A 17,982-nucleotide genomic window follows, 5' to 3' on the forward strand; every position below is an offset into this window, starting at 1 on the left:
TCAAGTCTTTTTATTATATTATCGTTAATTTGAATATTCATATCTTTTGGAACACTTACAGTTTGGTATATATTTGGACTTATCTAGATAGTCTTATTTGTATCTCTTTTTTGATTAAAAAAAATCATGGCTTTATTGGGATCATGCATTGAAACTATATTATTCCATATTCTACTTTTGGCTGTTTTCTCTAGTTTATTATGATTATAAAAATATTCCATTGTTTTGTTATTTATTTTTTTGGTATTTTATCTATAGTGATGAAAAGTAGAGCATAATCAGTTATGGATGCTGTTAGTTTCAAAGTTTTGGAAAATAAAGCTCCCATGTTGCTATTATTCGATGTTTTTATTATTCCTAAAATGAAGGAAATGTATATCGAATTCACATGTTACTCGCCAATTGCTGTAAAGTTTTAAACCAGGTTCAACAAAACCTTGAAATGTCAGATTTTAACTGGAGATACTAAACTGCGAGTGGCTGTTCCTTTTCGCGCAAGATCTTTACATCTTCACACCTTTATGAATTTGTGGCCTAAAAAGTAAATTTTGAGAATACATAGCAAGAATGCGCGAAGTGCGTTTAAAGTAGCTAGTACTAGTAAAATCAGGAAGGAATGCTGTTTCTTAGACATTTTTTAAAAATTCAAATTTTATGTAGTTTTCCTCAATTATAATAATATTGATTTTCAAAATTCATGAGAAATTCAAGGCAAGTAGGTCATGTGACCTATATAATGACAATAGTATAAGATTCCTATTGTTGTTTCACTGCTATTAATGTATTCAATACACACAACTAAACTATCAGATTTATGTATGGTACTATTATTATAAAATATCTTGCAGCCTGACAGTACCAGGTATCTGTAGTGTCATATACCAAGTCTCAGTACATACAATTGTGCATGGTTTGACCTTCAAACTCTCAATAAAAATTCTTACTTTATTATGAATAGCTTTTAAACTTCTAATATTGATATATCATATCATACTGTCCTCAATGTGAAAGCTTTTGTTGAGTGTTTTAAGTTCAGCAAATGAGAGTTTTTTTAGTAATCTTATTGCATATTTTCTATTATATCAATATTCTCTTCCATTATGCTGAGTTTTTTCTGGGTTGGTATAGTATATTGCTCTAAGAATACTTATATATATATATATGTATTGCTGTTTGAAGAAGTAGATGCTGTCATCTGTTGAGTTTGCCCTGATTAATGTGCTACGGATCACTTATATAGCTTTTTACTCGGTAATACAGGTTTGACTAGATATTCTGTTATCTTGATTGACTTTCAATTTTGATCTTGTAGACTTAAAAATTCATATCCATTGCCGAGCGATTAATATCATCGTTTGATTTCTCTATTGCAAATATTTAGCTAGATATCCATGTGGATTATCCATGTAGATAATCCACATGGATATCCAGCCAGATATTTAGAGCACAGGTTATACCCCTACTGAAAAAAAGCAGATGACAATCAACCGATTATTTGCTGATAACCTGCTGATAATCATAATGCCAAAACGTCAGCTGATTATCAGGTGATATCAGCTTAATATTTTTATTTAAGTTGATAGTTACAAATATGCGTTAATATGAGATAAAATGCTACTGATAATTAGCTAATTATTAGGTGATAATCATCAAAAATTTTTTAACCTTTAGTATATTTTTTCAAAGTTGTTTAAAATAAATAAAATTTATAAATTTCACATAATGAGGGCTAATACAACTTTTTTTCAGTAGGGTACATTTCTTATTAATAAAAATACGATTGGAGTACTTCAAATCTTGACTAGAACATTTACTTTTATCATGTTTATCTAAACACTTTATTAATATAGTGTCATGTATGTACTTTATGACCACTATGACCAAATTTACTACACTTGTAGCATTGCCTGGTATGAATCAAGTGAAACATTTCAAAATTTTGATACTCAACAAAAATTCTATTATTGCTTCCTTTTAGATGTTTGTATATTTTAGCTGTAACTTTCATAATGACTGTCCTTGCCAGTATGTTTATTAGTGTATATGCAATACTTAAGCTTTGTTTTCAAAACTAATTCTTTTGTTTATATTTTTCTTCATATCTTTACATTATTTATTCTTAGTAGTATTCGCAAATATAGATTATTATCGATTATGATACGTATAGTATATATGTATATATTGATGATATAGAGGAGACAGGGTGGGATAATAATTCCAATTGTGCGCATAAAATCAGCAATCTTTATTCCGACACACCGAATATCATCGTCCTTGGACTCATCGGACTTGATGTACACGAGGGTTCAATATGCTTTGTCTGCCTGTGGAAAACAGGATTTCTAACGAGCTGGATCGCTCCTTGATTATCAATATGAATTTTAGTAGGACCAGCACACGGAAGTCCAATATCCCTCAACAGCTTTCTTAGTCAAATCGCTTCACGAGTCGCGCCGCAGGCTGAGACGTATTCAGCCTCGGTGGTGCTAAGTGCCACGGTTTTCTGTCTTTGAACCGACCATGAAATCGGACCACCACAAAAACGAAATACATAGCCGAATGTCGACCTTCTCGTCTCCTTGTCGCTTGCGTAGTCGGAGTCACAATAGCCCGTCAACTCACATTCGCTCCCGCTGCTTTCAAACATTAAGCCGCGGTTTATCGTACCTCTTAGATATCGTAATATGCGCTTCGCGGTCACCCAGTGACCGTCAGTGTAACAATCAAGATACCTATTTAACAAATTCACCGCGTATGCTAAATCGAAACGCGTTACCGTACATAAGTACATCAAAGAACCTATAAGTTCGCGATAAGGGCGGCTTTCTTCGCCAGGACTATGCTCCTTCATCACCTCTGGATCTATCTTCTTTCTCCTTTTCAGCGGGCGTAGCAGCTGGTTTGGCGTCCAGCATTTTGAAACGATTCAACATTTTCCACGCGTAGTCAGATTGATGAAGGAACATAGTTCGTCGCTCGCGGTCACGCTCAATCTGCACACCTACGAATACACGCGGCTCACACAAAGTTATCTCGAACTTTTCTCTCAGCGCACTTACAATCTTTTTTAGCATACTTCCATTCTTTGCCATAACAAGGCCGTCATCTACAAACAACGCAACATACACATACTCTCCATCCATCATACCCACGAATACAGAGTTTTCCGCGTCACACATATCAAAATCTAAACTGTACATAAATTCTTTAAAAGTGGTGTTCTAACACTTCGACGCCTGATTTAAACCATACATCGCTTTATTTAGTTTACATACAACATTGCCACGCTCAGCACTCACACTTAAACCTTCCGGTACACACATATATACCTCTTCATCGAGTACGCCGTACAAAAACGCTGTCTTGACATCAAATTGAACGATGTCATAGTCATGATGGTTTGCGATTGCGAGCAGGGTTCGTAGAGTGTCATACCTGATAACGGGTGCGAACGTCTCTTGATAGTTTTTCCCGTACTCTTGGCCGAAGCCTCGAGCACAGAGACGCGCCTTGCAGCGACTCTGCCTGCCTGCCTTTGCCTCCTAGTACTTCAGGACCCACTTTGAGTCGATGACGTTGTGCCCTGCTGATTTCGGAACTATCTCCCAAGTTCCGTTTCTGTGGTGAGCTTGCAACTCCTCCTCAATTGCAGCTGTCCAGCGCTCGACATCCGGTCCTGAGACCGGCTCTCGATATGTTTGCGGGTCATCGTATACGGCCACGTTTGCCTGGTACTTCCGTGGCGTTTTCAGACTGGCTCTGTCTCTCAGCTGACGGCGACAGGGATCGGTTGGCTCCCCTGTGCTGCCATGCTCCCGCTGTGTCCTTGCCATCGTGCTCTCGTCTGTCTGCTGCGCGGCTGCATGACCATTGGCTCGCTTGTCAGCCTCCCGAGAAACGGTGTCTGGCTGCTGACCCTCAGCTGCCTCTGGTGATGGGGCGTGGACTTTGCCAGTCGTTTCCATGATCGAACCTGCAGTGTCTTTTCCATTCTTAGAGTTAGGAGAAATCGATTGAGTTACTTTGTTCTTTGCAATACTCTGCTCGACGTTGCCTCTTTGCTCGTTGTCATCTTGTTTCATTCGCAGCTCGAGTACAGGCCCTAGCTCGTGTGGATCCGCCCAAGCCTGTCCAACCTGGTCCTCGACGAAGTCAGCCTCTCTGGATACTGTCACCTTCCTGGTCTTAGGGTTGTAGAAGCGGTAGTTTCGAGAGTCATCCTGGTATCCGACAAACATCGCCTTGAATGCTTTTCCATCTAGCTTCTTGCGGAACATCTTTGGCACATGGACATACGGAGGCGATCCAAAAACCCTGAGATGGCTGCAGTCAGGCTTTCTCCCCGTCCAGGCCTCATATGGAGTGATGCTCTTGCTTGAAGATGTCATGTTCAGCACATATACAGCTGTGCTGACAGCTTCACCCCATAGATTCTTTGCTGCATTGGATGCCAGCATCATAGTGCGAGCGCTCTCCACGATGGTCATATTCGCCCTCTCGGCCTTGCCATTCTGCTGTGGCGTGTGTGAAGCTGTCTTCTCGTGCTTTATCCCTTTTTCATCGAGCAGCTTTTTCATTGCACTGTTGCAATATTCGGTTCCGTTATCGCTTCTTAGAACTCTCATAGCAAGGTTAAACTTATTGAAGACTTGACGTTCAAAAATTTTAAAAGAATCGAATACATCTGTCTTATGTTTTAAAAAATATACCACCCTGTAGTCAGTAGCATCGTCGATGAATGTCAGGAAGTATCTCGCTCCGCCGAGCGAGGTCACACTCATCGGACCACACACATCCGTGTGTATGAGCTCTCCAGGCTGCCAGCTTCTGTGCTCCTGGTCCTTGTTGTACGGATGCAGATGCGATTTGCCCATCCTGCAGGATTCGCAGACGACCGCGTCATCCCCCCTGGCATCGAGTCCTTTTGCCAATCCTTCTCGGTCCATAGTCAGAAGTGCTTTCTTATTTACGTGTCCTAGTCGCTCGTGCAGCCGCTGCAGGCTGGTAGTTGTGACATTTGCTTCACACTGCATTATGGGTCGAAACATCTTATAGATTTGTTTGAATCTCCAAAGAAAAACTCTACTCGCTTGCCATGAAAGACGACTCGATAACCCTTTGCAGCACAGACTCCGACCGAGAATAAATTTTTACGTAACCTTGGAACATAAAGCACATTATAAATTTTACCAGGTGCCCACCTGTCGTCATACATCTCAATCTCGATCGTGCCGATGCCTTCGACATCGCAGCCCTCATTGTCGCCCAGCGTTACGCTCTCGCCGCTGCACGGCGTGAAGAATATAAACCAATCTCTCCGGTACGTCAGATGTCTCGAAGCTCCGCTGTCGGTTATCCAGGAATCTCGGCAATCGATCCTGCTGAATTTCTCCACTACCGACTGAGCATTGCTGCCATCTGGATTCGACTGCTCGCCTCTGGTTGTTGCTATGAAAGCCACTGATCGCTTATTCGATGTTTGTTTAGCTCTACTGAATGATCTTCTCTTCTTGGGTCAGTCTCGAGCAAAGTGTCCAACCTTCTTGCAAGAGTAGCAGGTCAAGTTTGTTGTTGTTTGTCCATGGCTCTCTCTCTCTCTCTCTCTCTCTCTCGCTCTCTCTCTCTCTCTCTCTCGTTCGGTTTCGTTCTCTCTTCGTCTTTATATTGAGTCATTATTATTCTGCCTCGTGTTTACAATAAAAGCGGTGGTTTCTTCTTCGTTCTCACTAAGCCGCTTCTCTTCCTTAATTAAGCGCTCTTGAAGGTTGTCAAGCGTTTGGTCGTTCGAACTCACGCTATCCCAAGCGGTTACAAAATTATTGAATTTCGACGGTAGACTTCCGAGAATTTTAGACATGATGCCAAGCTCCGAAATTTTCTCTTCTAGGTCCTCTAACATACGAGCCATGTTTAACACCTTTGTAGAAAACTGAACCACGGACTCGGTCGGCTCCATTTTGCACGCATAATACCTTTGCAGAAGACTCGCCTTGTTAGCTGCCGATTTTTGTTCGTGTATCAGTTTGACCTTTGACCACATTTTGTATGCACTGTCACATGTGATAACGTTCTCTAGTTGGCATGGCATCATTGAGCCAGTGGGCAAGCACATTGCTTTTGCATTGTTTGCTGCCCACGTTTTTCCTTCGGGCTTTGTCATATCATCTGGCTTTTTCGACTCACCAGTCACTACCTTGAACACACCGTTCGTCGTGAGCGTCACTCGCATCTGGAATTTGCATAACTGATAATTACTCCCATCCAACTTGTTCAGGTGCAGCGGCGATTCACCGTTTGTTGCCTATTGATGATTAGAGGAGACAGGGCGGGATAATAATTCCAATGTGCGTATAAAATCAGCAATCTTTATTCCGACACACCGAATATCATCGTCCTTGGACTCATCGGACTTGATGTACACGAGAGCTTCCGAACTCCTATGCGTGTGCTCGTATCTATTGCTTGAGGCAGATTAGTTGCTTGGTTAGACGCGCTTACGCGCTGAACGCCGCATGCGTATACATAAACACATATATATACACACAGGGCTTACACCCATATACATAGACACGCCTATTCGCTTTCTTATTATTTAGCTTCGTGAATATACGTATTCTCGAAACTTCTGTCCGATGGGATATTCTTAATATATAGTACAGCATGTTTATGCGCTTAACAATGTTATATAAATTGCGCTAAAATATGCACTGAAAAAAAATATATATATACAGGGTGAGTCATTTTAATCTTTAATCTCAATTATCTCGTTGGCAAAGCATGCCAGCGAAAAAAGTTTCGGATAAAAGTTTTAGGATTTTTCCCTGGCTATCTGATGATGACCTTGACAATGTCATTGAGCGTGACCTTCAAGGTCATTTGAAGTCGATTTTTTCAAATAGAAACCCCTACTTTTGGCACCAGAAATGGAAAGAGCGGGAAATTTTACGTTTGAATATGACCTTGCCTTGACCTTGAATTCAATGGACAAGGTCATTGGTCATGCCGATAACAGTACAACTGGTTAGCTGAACTCGAATGCATTCAAGAAGAAAATGTTACCCACAAAAGTTTTCAGTTTTCTCCCCGGCTGACGAATGGTCATCTTGACCCTGTCGTTAAACAGGATCTTCAAGGGCATTTCAAGGTCAAGTTGATTTTTTGAAATGGAAACCCCTACTTTTAGCCCCATAAATGAAAAGAGAGTGACATGCGTTCAAAAATGAAAAAATTTTCGATATTTCCAGAAATTTTCAATATTTTCTAAAATTTTCGTAATTTTTTCAGTTTTCAAAAATTTTCAAAGTCATTCCATTATTTTGTATTAGTGTCAATTTTCAAAATTCTTGATGTAGTTAAGTCATTCCATTATTTTGTATTAGTGTCAATTTTTGAGAGTGAACTACTCTTAACAGTTATGTAGATAGCAAATTAGTGCAGAAAAGCTTAATCGTGTTTTTTACTTCTTGTAAATCGATAATTATTATTGAAAAAAATCTGTTTCCCTGTTTACTGGTCTGTAACAAATTATTTTGATTTTGATCATGGCTGATTATGGTCCCAACGAAATCGTTGATATGATCATGATTTTGGGAGAAAGTCGAAATAATTATGCAGCAGCTGCCAGACTTTATGCTGAACGCTATCCCAATAGGAGACACCCAAGTAATGTTACTATTCAAACCTTAACTCAGAGAGCTCGAAATGGAGCTTTTGTTCGTCAACGCTGTCATCATGAATACGACGAAAACGATCCTCGTGTTATTACCATTCTAGCGATTATTCATCTTGATCCTCACATTAGTACTCGACAAATAGAAAGAGAAATAGGTATACCTCAATCAACAGCATCCCGAATATTGAGAGCGAGAAGATATCATCCTTATCACATAACATTAACACAACAGTTAACTCCAAATGATATGATTTTGCGAGTACGTTTTTGTCGATGGGCAATACGAATGATTCAACAAGATCAAGACTTTTTCAGGCACGTTCTTTTTTCAGATGAATCAACATTCAGAAATACTGGAGAATTGAATAGATATAATTGCCATTATTGGCCAGATGAAAATCCTCATTGGTTCAGGCCCATAGACAATCAACACCGCTGGAGTGTTATGGTCTGGTGCGGAATCATCAATGGCTATTTGATTGGTCCTTATTTCTTTGAAGAGAACGTGAATGGGGTAAACTTTTTGAGATTACTTCGAGACATTTTACCTGAATTACTAGAAAATGTAGACCTAGCCACAAGGCTAAGAATGTGGATCCAATTAGATGGAGCACCACCACATTATGCACGCATTGTTCGTGATTATTTTAACACCCGCTACAATGGCAGGTGGATTGGGCGAGGTGGCCCAGTTGCCTGGCCCCCTCGTTCACCTGATTTAACCCCTCCCGATTTTTACTTATGGGGATATCTTAAGAATGTTGTTTATGCTCAACGGCCAACAACGCGAGATAATATGATCGAACGCATTCGTACAGCTTGTGCAGCAATCCCTCGAGATGTTCTACTTAGAACCATAAGACAATTCAGAGCTCGACTTGATCTTTGCATCCAACAAAACGGCGGTAATTTCGAACAATTAATCAATGGTTAACTCCAGTTAACATTCCATAAAAATACCAAAAAATAACAAAAAGGGAAAAAACAAAAAAAAAACAAATACAAAAAAATACAAAAAAAAAAATAAAACAAAAAATGGGATGCTAAATCCTTTTGACAACCTCCTCGATGGTGCATCCTGGGTTCGGCTGATGTCAAAGGTAATTTCCGCACAAAAGATGATTTGTTTCCAAAATCACATGTTCGAACGTAAAATTTCCCGCTCTTTCCATTTCTGGTGCCAAAAGTAGGGGTTTCTATTTGAAAAAAACGACTTGACCTTCAAATGACCTTGAAGGTCATGCTCATTGACATTATCAAGGTCATCATCAGATAGCCAGGGAAAAATCCTAAAACTTTTACCCGAAACTTTTTTCGCTGGCATGCTTTGCCAACGAGATAATTGAGATTAAAGATTAAAATGACTCACCCTGTATGTGTGTGTGTGTGTGTGTGTGTATACATATATAGTCGGAAATTCAAGTTTCGCGACCAAATCCTGTCACTTTTCACAATAAAAAACTGTAACAATAGTATTATATTTATATACACACACACATACATAAAAGAGACTTTTTTTGTCCGCATAAGTCCTTTTTCGCTAAAGCAATCTTAACAAAAATTATGCTAACGTCTGCAAAAGTCAGCATAATTTCTCTTTCGTTTCCAATTTTTTCTGTCAACAAAAGTCCTGATCTGGTTTATAATTTAGATTAGCATTTTTTTTTCTCCTTGAGGGTTATTTCAAGTCCGGCGTAGCCGACCCGCATGTACCCATTACCAATTTGCGTACTTAAAGATGCTGGATTTGGACAATTTTTTTTCTTTTTTCCTTCTTCTAACCTTCTTTTTCCCTTCTTTTTTCCTTCTTCTAACGGCGACCTCTGGGTGGGAGTGCTGATAGACAAAGAGAGAAGCGAGGAAAACTCGCCAGATTTGAAACGGTAGTTCCACTTCTGGAGGATTATTACCGCTCCATTATCTTCTTCACATCCGGGAAGCTGTGCGTCAATATATTAGTTACGAAGGGAACATTCAGATATGTACAAGTTACAGATATATAAACACAAATTTAGAGGATAAAACTACAAATCCACTTTACAGAGATTTAGGAAGGAAGCAATACGAAGACCAATTCTGTAGTTATATACGTTTGTGATTTCACTAATATTCGTTTCAGTTTTAATGTCATTGCTCAAGCACCAGTCCAAAAATTCATCTCTATGATCCTCGAGCAAGGGACATTCCCAGACCAAATGGTCAACATCCTGATATCCCTCACCACAGTCACAGAGGTCATTCTGTATGATATTTTTTTGAAATAAATGGTGTCTAGATTTAGTGTGGAATGATTTTAATCTGTTAAGGAGACATATATTTTTCCTACTGTTTATAATAGCATTATGAAACCATGGGACAAGTGAGAAGTCATGGTGAAAGGCCATGTATCTTCTGCCTGCTGTATACCCCTTGTAATTCTGGGTGAACAAGGTTATGTCCTTAACGGTTTTAGATTTGATTTCATGCAATTGATCGTGGAAAGGTATTCTATTGAAACTAATATGGTCAATGTTAGCAGCAGCGCCAGTCACTCTATCCGCTCTCTCGTTTCCCGGTAAACCCCTGTGACTGGGGATCCATACCATGGATATGTTATAACCCGAACATGATAGTCTGTACAGAAGCATTCTGCACTGGAATATAAAAAAATGCATTGAGGAATTGAGACCACTCCTAGCGATAGCTGAAAGTGAGCTGCTCCCAATGACCAACAGAGACTGCCACACTGCATACACCTCACAGCTGAGGATAGTGAAACCAGCCGGAAGTTTAAATGATATTTCTCGGTCCCCAGAAGGCAAAGCGCAGTAAATGCCAGAACCACACCCACCAGAAGGGATCTTGGATCCGTCTGTGAAAAGAGAAATGTGATTAGGAAATTTAGTACGTGTAATATTCTTAAAATCCTCTATTATATTTTTTGAGTGGCTCTTTAAGTTTCTACCAAGGTTTGTGTTGACTTTTTCTTTAAGAAAATGAGAGAAATATGGGGTGATGTATGTCAATAGTTTACGTGATTTTATGAATTTATCAGTTAAAGAGTAAAAGTAGGACCAGATGTGATAGATGTATCCAAATTTCTTGTTATATGTTTCTTTAAAAGGTCTGTTATCGTACGATTCTCTGATTAATAGCCTAGGGGTGATTTGATTATTCAGATAACTAGTGGTTTTAAAAATGTATTTTGTTGTCAAGGCTTCTCTACGTATACTTAGTGTAGGGATTCCAGCTAGATGGTGGATTACATTAATAGGTGTAGTTATGAGGCACCCAATACATTTTCTGATGGCACTGTTCTGTATTTTATCCAATCTCTGGAGCAGGGATGACCCAGCGTTGGCGAAGAGATATGATCCCCAGTCAAGTCTGGGTCTGATAATTGACTTGTAGAATTACAACATGGTTTGTGGGTGGATTCCCCAGCTGAAGTTGCCTAATGATGATAACTTGGCAACGCTTCTGGTTGCAGTCTTTTTGAGCTTGGTGATGTGGGGTTCCCAAGAAAGACTCTGGTCCCAAAGAATTCCTAGATATTTCCATTTATCTGTATTGACAATTTCATGATTTCCGAGCTTAATTGACAGCTCACCAGGAGCGATACCAGGATCATTGAAGACAATAAAAGAGGATTTCGGTACAGAAATTTTGAGTGAAAGAGATATAAACCATGTATTGAGAGAGGCCAAATTCTCCTCCAGAGTTCTGACAATCCGAGTTGCATCTACATCAGAACAGTATACAATAATGTCATCTGCGAATGAAATAGTTTTGACATTATGGGTAATCTTATAGATGAGAGCGCAAATATAGATGTTGAACAGTAAGGGACTAAGGATGGAACCCTGTGGGAGGCCCTGATTAGTTGAGCCTTGGTTAAATTTGGATCCATTGAAGAATCCGAATAATATTCTATCATTTATACTATTTCTGATGAACCTCAGGACCCTCGGGGGAATTCCCATTTCAGATAGGATCTTCAGTAATTTCTCCAAGTTGACCAGATCATATGTACCTTCAAGGTCAAGGCTTAAAACACCCAATTTAAGACCTCTTAGTCCAGCCAGTCGAATATCAGTATCTAAAATACTTAAGCAATCCTGGCAAGATCTATTCCTACGAAAGCCATAAAATGAGTTGGGGAGAATATATTTGTTTTCAGTGAACCACTGCAAGCGGTCATTAATTATTCTTTCCATGATTTTAAGGAATTAGATAGCAATTAGATAGTGCTATAGGCCTGAAGCCCTTATTACATTGAAAATCTTCCAACTTTCAGGGAACTTTCCTGAATCTAGAATTATGTTATATAGTTTAGTTATGAAGAGGGTAGTTATCTCGGGAAGATTTTTAATTAAGGCATATGAGATGGCACCCGAACCCGGGGCAGATCTACTTTTAGACTTTTCAATTGATGAAATTACTTCTGCATGGGAGATTGGTGCGTTGAGGACACTATCTGTGCAGAAAGTATAATTTTCTAAGATCTCGGTATTATGGTAGTGGTAAAATGAAGAAACTTTACCAAAAGCAGCTTTAAGAGCTGGGTCTTTATCAATGGAAAGAGAATCCCTAGAAGTAGGAAGATCGTTATAGAATCTATTCTTATATCTTTTAATAAATTGAAAATTTTTAATCAGGGAGTTGGAAGGACTTAACGTACCTAGAAATGATTTAAACTTTGAAGATTTGATTTTTGATAGACCTCTAGAGTCATTTTTACAGGTTTTGAAATAATTAGCTAGGTTTTGGCTGTTGGGAGTGTTTCTGAAATTCCTGAGAGCGTCTCTTCTCTCATCTACCAAGGATGAACAATCCTCATTCCACCAAATACAACTTCTGGGTCGTTTCTTAGGTTTTTTGGCGATGTCACAAACCTTTCCACCTGATAATGATACTACTTCATATATGGAATTTATGAGTGCAACATACATTTCAAGGCAGTTGCCTGCATTTAATACGTCGATATTTGGAGTATGAGTAATCATATTATCCGTAAACTGTTCCCAATTTATCATAGACAGCCTGATCTTAGATAGATCGTGGGTAAGAAAGATATCCTCTAAGAGGATGGAGTGAAGAAGAGGAAAATGGTTGCTTCCCATTGAATCTTCTAGTACCTCCCAGTTGATTTTACTATGTAGGTCAATTGAAACTAGTGATACGTCTGGGCAACTTTTCCTGGAGAAAATCCTGGTAGTGGATCCATCATTGAGGATTCGAAAGTGTGGGGAGAATTCCAAAAAGTCACTTAAGATGTTATCCAGTGCATTCTCAAGTTCGCTACCCCAAGCTTTGTGTTGAGCGTTGAAACCACCGGAAATAAGCATATTCGAGTAAGATGAACAATTCTCTAACCAATTTGTAAGAATACGTGCATTGATATTATTGTTTGGTGGATTATATATAAAGTTAAAAATTAATTTTCAGAAATTTTAGATTCTAATTTGATAGCTAGATACTCAACAAAGTTGTGAGTGGAGGGTACGGTAATCTTTTTGTATTGGATATTCTCTCTGATATAAAGGGAGAGTCCCCCCCCCCCCCCAAGGTCCTGCGTCCATTGGTTCGAACCTCTTTAATGAGGTTGAAGCCTTTTGCCGGATAGTGGTAGTCCTGGTCATTGAGAAACGTTTCAGAAAGAAATAGTATGTCACAGGAGTTAAGAATTTGTGATATATCTGCCCATTTTCCCTTGAGCCCCCTAACGTTCCACGAAATCACCTTGAGTTTATTCATGTTAGATTGAGTAGCGCAGATTCATCCAAATTTAAGTCGCTGACTGTAACCTCTTAACCCAGCTTCTGAAGAGCCTTCAGTACTTCAAACTTTCTTTCTTGGGTTTATTTAGTTTCATTTGAGTTAATTTTTGTAGATACAGGTTTGGGTGGAGAAGTTTTGGGTGATGGTTTTGGTGCTTTCTGAGAGGGGGTGCTTGAAGGATTCACTCTTTTTTGCTTTGATGGGGAGCTGGGGTAAGGTTTGTAGGAACATTTTGTATTTCTTTGAGAGTTGATTTCTGATGTGAGTTGGAAGATTATTTTTAAGTTTATTTGCAAAAGAGGAGAGTTCAGGGAGCATCTTCATCATCACCTTTAGCTTGGTAAACATACCCTTTATCTTTTTTTTTTTAAGGAGTTGATGACATCCTTTGAGAGGGAAGAATTTGAGATGGATCTGTAAAGGATCCATCTTTCGGAGATGACTGGACTCTGGGAGCAGGTGTCCCATCACCCTCCTGCACACCCCGTTTGGGTTCAGCCTCAGTACTGTTCAAAAATTCAATATTATTCATGCCTGGGTCAGAATACTGTAATTCAAAAAGCTCTCTCTTATCCAAGAAAGGAGAGTTTTCGTCAAGGAATATTTTAGCCTGTGTGTGCTCTAAAGAAGATTTAATTATGTCTGAAAATTTCTGTTGAACCAAAGATGTTGCTTTCTGCTTACTAATCTTCTGAACAGTCATCATGGCATTCACCTCTCTATTAAACTCAAACCATATGCACTATCTATCTGAGGTTTTATGAGGGCCCTGGCAATTTGGACATTTAGTCTGATTTGGGCATGAATCTGAATTTGAATGGTCATCCTCACCACAGTTTATACATCTAGGGGTGCTTTTACAGGCACCTGAACCATGTCCGAAACGTTGACAATTGTACAAAATAGAAGACTCTATGGAATATGCCGAACATAGCTATGTATTTAGGGAACTTTCCCTTAGCGAAGATCTTTACTTTGTCTGAAGGAGATAGAGTCGGGTTTCCATCCTTAGTTCTGATTACATTAAAAACTCTTTCCACTTTATCAATGTATTGTCCTGAAACAGGGTCAAGACCCGCAAGAATGTCCTCGCTTGTCGCATCACTGCCCACGCCAAATACAACGCCTGTAATATAAATTCCAGAGTTGGGAATAAAGGCTCTCCAAAGTGGATCCACCTTCGAAACTCCCTCCTCGACAAAACTATTTGCCTCCTCTAATGAGTCGAACGTTAGGGAGAACTTAATTCCAGCTCTAGCAAGATGCGAGACTCTAATTTCTGCTTTAAAAATTTTTAATCCTATGTCTTTGGCTTCGCAGCTCGGAGACAACGGAGTTAATTGTGGTAGCGTAGCGTTAACGTGACTCGACCGGGGTAGGATTACATCTGAGATGATTCTCGATCCTCTGGGCTATTCTCGCAGTGTTGGCTCGCTCTAACTCTTTTCGGGTGCAGCAATGGATGGTGTTGTTTTACGCTCACGCGGTCTGGAATTTCCGTTGGCGTTCACCGTCTTGGTGTTATTTTTATTAAAACTGTTGCTCTTGCCGTTTGCATGCGACATGTACGCGATTCAACCCGACTCCTCGCCATCGCTTGCCTTTTGGATTTTTGCTTCGTGGATATTAACTTGAATTCCGTCTCTACTCCCGTATTGTTCTTCTCTGACGTTAACTATAAAATTTGTGTTTAATTTCTCACCCAGCAATGGCAATGCGTCATTTAGCTTAGGCTCGAATAACGTTGACACTGGTTTAGGAGCTATTTATTTCTCACGAGAAAGATTGCGACGTTGGTTTCGCGCGACTCGTTAAAACTTACTAATTTTCAGAAGCGACTGTGATTTTTATCGGCGGAAGCGTATTTTATTCGCTGTCGTCCGAACTGCTTGGGTTATAAAGTGTTCGCGAATTTGCGCTTTGTTTTCTTTTCGAGCGTGTCTCTTTGCCTTTGATGGATGCCAAGTATCGATAGTGTGGGCGCAATTCTTTGGTGATATTGCGTTCGCTCGAAAATTCTGAGATGTCTGAATTTACTGATTCTGGCCCAAAAACTGTTCTCTAAAATCTATTGATTCAGCGAGAATGCTTTCTATACGACAGTGCTAAGTAGCTGCTATCTAATTTTTTCAATGTAACGTTGGATAGCTGTTAGCCATTGTATCTTGATTATGTCGTCATCATGATAAATGTTGCTTGTGGCGCGGCATAAGTAAAATCCGTCGAACTCATTCAAAATGGCTAGTATATCGTTTTTACTGTAGATTAGCGTGCTGTCGTCGCGCTTTTTTCGCGTGCTTTTGATGAGCTCGAGCTCGCTTCCACTGCTTTCCCCTTCCTAGCTTCCTTCCCTATTGCGTGCGTACGGAAAATTCTTGGAAGAATTGTCGGAGATGTTCCCATAGAGACAAGCGATTGGGCTACACCTGTCGTACCCATGTTTAAGCCGAATGGCCACATACGATCATCTGGCGACTTCGTAACCACGGCAAATCCCCAGTTAAATACGATACGATATGCTACGTTTACAAACGCAAGATACAAAAGGGCAAGAAAATGTATGTAAGCGGTATTCGAAAATAGATTTAAAAGACGCGTTCTTACAAGTCCCAGTAGATGAAGAATGTCAACACCTAATGACAATAAATACTCATAAAGGTTTATTCCGTTATAAATACATGATGTACGGCATTTCATCAGGGCCCGGATATTTCCAGATGAGGATGAAAGAAATTCTGAAAGATATTCGGGGAGTCGCGGTTGTAGCTGACGATGTAATAGTCACGGGTGATAGCGATGCCGCACATTTGCAAAATCTAGACAAGGTTTTACAAAAGTTAGCACAGTGCGGCCTAAAAGGGCGTGTAAATAAATGCAAATTTTTCTAAAGGGAAGTCTCATATCTTGGATACAAATTGTCGGGCAATAATATCACTATTGATGAGGGTAAATATAAAGGGATCGCTGAAATGAAAACACCCGCAGATCACACAGATTTACAATTATTACACGGAAAAGTAAACTATTACGGTCGATTGCTTAAAAACCGTGCACAAATATCAGCGCCACTTTATAAGTGTAATAACACAAAAGAATTTATATGGACTGATAGTTGTAACCAAGCGTTCGAAAGCGTAAAGCAAGAGTTGAAAAAAATAATTGTAAATTACGATCCTTCTTTACCATTAATACTTACGGTTGATGCGTCACCGCAGGGCGCTTTTATTAGTCAACCATATGCCGATGGTGATAAGCCGGTAGCGTTCGCTTCGAAAAGCTTAATAAAAGCTCAACAAAATTATTCGTAAATCGATCAGGAGGCTGCTGCGATAATATTTGGTGTCAAAAAATTCTATGATTACGTATTTGCTAGAGAATTTATTCTAAGAACAGATAATAAACCATTATCGCGAATTTTCTAACCTGAAAAAGGTATACCTAAAATTGCAGCAAGCAGACTGCAAAATTTCTCTTTTTTTATCTTCATTTAATTACAAAATTGAATGCATAAGCACCAGAAATAATATCGTAGCAGACACCTTATCGGTTTACACTACGTAGCCGAGAGCAAAATAGCTTGTTTGGATTATAAGGCCGTAGCACGCGAAACGACAAAAGACAAAATTTTATCAAAAGTAAAAAGAATGGTACAAACTGGATGGCCAGAGAATAAAATAAAAGATTGGCCGACTGAATTACAACTCTTTGGGTTACGGAAAGACGAAATAACTATTGAAAAAGAGTGGGGTCAACGAGTTATTATACCATTTAAGTTGCAAGCTGAAGTTACGGAAAAACTACATGAATGTCATTTTGGAATTGTTAGAATGAAAAGTATGGCGAGGTCGGCTGTGTGTTGGCCGGCAATTGATAAACAATTAGAAGAGAAAGTAAAATATTGTAAATATTGTATCACGGTTAAAGATAGTCCAAAACGAGTAACACCTTCTCCGTGGCCATATCCCAACCAACCTTAGCATAGAGTTCATGCAGATTTCGCAGGGCCTTATTTAGGGTACATGTATTTCTTACTATTAGATTCTCTCTCCAAATGGCCCGAAGTATATGTATTAAAAAATATGACAGCGCAACATACAGTAAAAATATTCAAGAAAATTTTTGCGAAACGTGGATTGCCTTTTCACATTATTAAAGATTCTGGAACTCAATTTTTGAGCGACGAATGTAATACGTATTTTATAATGTTAGGTATACAACATACATATACAGCTACAAGCCATCCAGCGACAAATGGTGCAGTAGAAGGCATTGTTAAAACATTCAAAAGGCAGATAAAAGCTATTATGCAAAGTCAGCGAGTTGATGTGAAAAACGCGATTCAAACATTTTTATTTGCGTATAGAACGTCCAAACATACGACCACTGGGGAATCTCCCGCAAAATTGTTGTAGAACCGAGAGTTACAAACACCTTTAGTATTGCTACGTCCTGATAGCAGAAAATTGATAGAATTAAAACAAGAAAGTCAAATAAAAAAATTTCACGATAACAGAAAAGAAACTTTTGAAAGGAGACGTAGTAATGGCTAA

The 17,982-nt window shown here is 39.3% G+C and overlaps 1 protein-coding gene across 15 annotated transcripts in view; it reads left to right on the forward strand.

Annotated features, from left to right (window-relative positions):
• The window catches only part of LOC100120504 (BTB/POZ domain-containing protein 17), a 62,649-nt gene that overhangs the window by 775 nt on the left and 43,892 nt on the right, over nucleotides 1-17,982 (forward strand). Inside the window, exon 2 of one of the 15 annotated variants that reach the window (XM_032601951.1) lies at nucleotides 259-541. The exons of 13 other annotated variants lie outside the window; for them this stretch is intronic. The gene's annotated coding sequence lies outside the window, so the exon portion shown is untranslated. Of the gene's footprint in view, nucleotides 1-258; nucleotides 542-17,982 lie in introns of those variants that run through there. One more of the 15 variants, XM_031928231.1, reaches the window with a different exon arrangement.

Source organism: Nasonia vitripennis, assembly GCF_009193385.2.
Source record: "Nasonia vitripennis strain AsymCx chromosome 4 unlocalized genomic scaffold, Nvit_psr_1.1 chr4_random0005, whole genome shotgun sequence".
Classification (NCBI taxonomy): Eukaryota; Metazoa; Arthropoda; class Insecta; order Hymenoptera; family Pteromalidae; genus Nasonia; species Nasonia vitripennis.